General features: G+C 38.1%; 1 protein-coding gene across 3 annotated transcripts in view; it reads right to left on the minus strand.

Annotated features, from left to right (window-relative positions):
- LOC109545338 (protein winged eye) overlaps window positions 1–2502 on the minus strand; it is a 47745-nt gene extending 45243 nt beyond the window's left edge. For all 3 annotated transcript variants that reach the window (XM_019915972.2, XM_048664314.1, XM_019915971.2), the window contains exon 1: window positions 2113–2502. The gene's annotated coding sequence lies outside the window, so the exon portion shown is untranslated. The remainder of the gene's footprint in view (window positions 1–2112) is intronic.
- Between the last annotated feature and the right edge of the window lie 2092 nt (window positions 2503–4594).

Below are 4594 nucleotides of genomic sequence, written 5' to 3' on the forward strand. Positions count from 1 at the left end.
GTTGGGAACTAACTTGAAAAATTCGCCACAACTTCGTCAATTTGAAGATGTTTAGGAATTTCGCTCTGGAGGTAGAGCAAAACATGATCTTCCTCCTGTTGTTTGTTGCAGCTTTGCGTTGCGTCTGGTTAGGGAGTTGCGAATTTTTAAGTCCTCCCATGTTTTACAGAACGAGTTTGGTCGGTTGGTACCCAAACTAAGTCGAAAAATTTGCTGATCTGTTTTGATCTTTCTTCAGTTCAAACAAATACATCCAGTAGGGTTACAGTGCTTTAAAAAGCACGTGAAGGAGAAAATAAAAGTTTGACTGGAAGAACTTTAACTCAAAGGGACAACATTTAGGAAAATAGGCGAATTTCTCTCCATTCGATCTGCAAATTCGGCAACATTCACTCTCTACAACGCAACTCCATAGGAAGTTCAATTTAATTAAAAACTCCATCGATAACAGTCAAGAACTAGAGTTCATTATACGGCAGAGTCCATTGGGGCATGTATTTTACAAGCCGTTTAGCCGGACATTGGATCATTATGTGCATAAACCCAAGCTCAATATAGGTGGAATTGCCACATAATTTGAATATGCAATTAAGATATCGATAGCGGGTTCAACTGGCAGAATTCCTAATCGAAAAACTTTTGAGTCAATCATCATCCCGCCAAAGCTGAGAATTGCGTCAATATCCAAAGGACTTTGAGTGCTTAATGGTAGGAAATATTCTTAGAATGATGAAAATTGACCCTTAAAACTACACCATTAAAATGCACTTTGCTGATATTTATTAAATCGAGCAAGCAACAACTCGACGCTCTGAGTAAACAAGGTTTGCCTCATATGGCTGACATTCTAGGAAACACTTCGTCCACTTTGTCACTTACATTCATTAGAAATGCAAGCTCAAATACACGGTTCAGCGCATGTTTTTTTTTAGATATATTCGGTTACAGTAGGGTTTTATTCTTGGTCTGTATTCATAAGACTTAAGCTTTGATTGGAGTCAGATTTTAATATAAAATAGAGAAGGTGGACAAATCAATYGGTTAAAGCGAGAACGGTTCTGAAACAATAAGGGMATTTCTCTCAAACACCCGTGTGTGCGAGTGAGAAATCGATGAATCACTAGCAGCGCCTGTTCTAGGCAACGTTTGGTGAACTAAACTTCTATCTTTGTCTGCCTAAGTTATTCCATCGCCTTCTTTATTCCACCTACTGTTAAAACGTTTTTTGGTCGTTTCCTCAATTTTTGGCTCTTTTGAGCTTTCTATCGTCGTTTACCCATTTTAATTTCATTGGAGGTTTTTACACTCACTACCAAATTGGTTTTTGGTGCTTGTAGGGGTTTGCTTGCTCTGTTTTTTCAGATTCGCATTTATGAGCGGCAGCCCAGAATTAAACAACATAAAAGTCGAATAAGAATTTAGTTCGGTGGTTCGAGTGATGGAATCTTGAGCCGACTGTTTTACGAGCTTGAAAGAATCTTCAGCAGCATAAACGTTTGCAAAACAAGTGCTTTATTGTGTTGTTTGTTGCTGCTCAATTTTACTGTTGCAACCAGTTTTCTGCAGTTAATTTTGTTATTTCTCTAATGGTCAGTTCTTGTCCAGTAGTTTTTAGACTAAATATGACAAAATGCAAACGTTTCCTTTGGTTGATCTTCATTAATCCTGATACGTATAATTCCAACGCTTTGCTTTCGATTTTTTGAGGTGACTGAAGAAGTTTTATTAGGCAAAGTGTGTTTTTGTGATCTTTTCAAAGCAGCAATTCTTAGATGGAAAATCTTGTTAACTTTTAATTATTTTTGTGAAGATCAACTGATTCGAACTTAAGTTATTGTGGACATTGATTTGCCACTGGGAAAAGCAAAAAAGTGTCGAAAAGCACTTTTTTGACCATGAATCTGACGATTTTGCAGTCGATGCAACGCATTCGTTGGCTAGAATGGGTCAGCATTCTGCACAGGTACACATTGAGAATTCGTCGTCTTACGAAAAAATTGGAAACTTCTTGGAAGTTTCCATCTTAYTGAGTTAGGGGGTTCTAAAGTTTCTGAGTTAGGGGGTTTGTGTTGTCTAAAAAATGTGTGAGATCTAAAATACCGGGCAACTTACATTGTAGAGCGGTTGTAGAACCTCGGGGTTAAATCGCTTTCAATAATCCACACTTGGTCGAAACGTACACTTAAAGTCCATATGCAACCAAAAAGGAGCAAAAACAAAAACAACTGAACCCAACACAAGTCAGTCACATTTTCCGGTGAAAACTCTCAACAACGGTTGGGAAACGAGTCCGAAGCACAACTGGCACAAGATTCGGTGAACATAAATGAAGTTCCGCGCGCTCTTTTTTCTCTAATTTGAAAATCTCCGGGTAATTTTGCCAAAAAACAAGGGACGATTTCAACAAATTCCCACTTGAACAAGATACGATTGTCCGCTTTTTAGTGTCTCCGTTCTCTTAGCTCGAAACCATGGCGTTCGATAACTGATCCAAGAGGAGGGCATTTCAGTGGAACCGGAATCGATCGTGTAAGTTCGCGTAACTCCGACTCTACATTCTTTCGGAAGGTTTTTCACATTTGGACGTGGAYGAAAAACAAGAACAGCTGAATCAAGTCGACCGGGAAAGGAAACCTGGTGTGTTTTTCGGTTTGAGTCGAAAAAATGTTTTGTTTTCCTCTAATTAYCGCCTGTTATTGCATGTGTGAACAACGCAGTGGAAGGCCGGATAATTACTTGTTTTCTGCGATAACTTCATAGTTTCTTGGAATACGTTGTCTGGATGTTCTGGTTCAGCCCGAACCTCATCCTCGAACTGAGCCTGAGGAACCTCAGTTTGGAGCAACTCCAGCTTCTTTGCAACAACAACTGAGGGAATTTTGAAAGTGCTTTAGAGGTGAAAGAGGGCTTGCCAGAAGAGCATCAAGGAAGACGCAGAAGGCGAAGCTGGGAAAAGGGCTTTTGGTAACTTTGATAAAGAATCTGATCAGCGAAGAGATGGTTCAATTGAAAATGACTGGGTTTTTTTGTGTGAAATGCAAACAACTGTCGACATTGTCTAACACCATAACGTAAACGATGGAAGTTTTCGGCAACTCGGACCAAAATGTAGCTTTTTCCAAAGAATGTTCCATCTGAAGCCACCAAATGTTGAAACTAGAACACAATGTGAAAAATGGAAGCAGAACTTTGTAARCTGAGAAACTAGTGATTTGATGTTGATGAGAATTGAACAGAACTTTCTTCATTAACCTTTACCCACTCAAGATGGATTGGGCTAAATGGTCATTGGCTAATCGCCCCCGTTTGTCAATGAGAACCAAAAATTCTTCAATATCGGTCCATTCAGCTCGAAATTGCCTTGACTTTCTACTGTACATATTTTTGAAACATTATCCATTGAGCATCTGATAAATTTCTCACAGTCGAAAATTAACATTTTTTATGAATAACTTTCGCTCTTTACATCAAGCAAAGGTTTCTGTTCAATGAGTTTCATTCAAGCTTTGCAACTAAGAAGAAAATGCGAAATTTCATCTTCTGTGTAAGATCGTCTACCTTATCAATAGCTGTATTACGACAGGAAACGGAATTTGTGAGCTAACTAAACTTGGTCGCTCTACAATTTATAGAGCCATTAGAGCCGGAAATACTTTACCATTTCGCAAAACGGAAAAGCGCTGATAAAAACCTGAGCGAAAGGGACAATGTAAAGATGATATACGCACAGTATGGAATGGTTTTTTCAAAGATAAAGTCCCGACGTTTGAAATGATTCGCTTTAAATTGAGGATATTCCTAATTATGAACATAAATCGACCCGCAACGGGTTGAAATATTAAGTAACAGAATCGACAGGATTTATTGCCTTTCTACGATCAGTTTGAGTTTACTTAAAAAATGACAAACTTTAAGCTGGATAAAAGCTTAATTTGAATCCAAAATATTCGAGCTTGAAGCGAACACTTGAAGATTTCTAGATGGTTTTCAGATGAAAACGTTGGCGAGAATCGACTTTGCCACATCCTTCTTCAAAGAAGCCGAGGTTCTATGAGTACTTACTTATATTTTTCAATTTTGTTTTGAAATAAGGTTTTTTGTTTGTAAATTGTATTTTACCATCCAGACAAAGTGTCGACTGGAAACTTTTGCAGAGGGACACTAATGAGTGAGAGTGTTTCTAGAAGAAAATTTGAGCAAATGCGCTTAGAACCTTATTTTTGAGAAACTGCCAAAACTGAACATCAAAGGCAATCAACTTGCAACGCGTTATAAAAAAAATTGTAGCTTATTACCCAGACAAAGTGTCAATTGGAAACTTTTGTACAGTGAAAGCAATGAGTCAAAGTACATCTGCTGTAAAATTCGCGCAAAGAAACCGAGAAACTTATTTTTGAGAAACTGCCAAAGGTGAACATGAAACGCTCACTTGCAACACGTTCTAAAAAAAATTGTAATTTACCACCCAGCCAAATTGTCGACTGGAAACTTTTGCAGAAGGAAAACAATGAGTCAAAGTAGATATGCTGGAAGATTGGAGCAAATAAACCGAGAAATTTATTTTTGAGAAACTACCAAACTTGAACATGAAACG

Source organism: Dendroctonus ponderosae, unplaced genomic scaffold, assembly GCF_020466585.1.
Source record: "Dendroctonus ponderosae isolate FM_Combo_2020 unplaced genomic scaffold, Dpon_F_20191213v2 Dpon_F_20191213_2, whole genome shotgun sequence".
Lineage (NCBI taxonomy): Eukaryota > Metazoa > Arthropoda > Insecta > Coleoptera > Curculionidae > Dendroctonus > Dendroctonus ponderosae.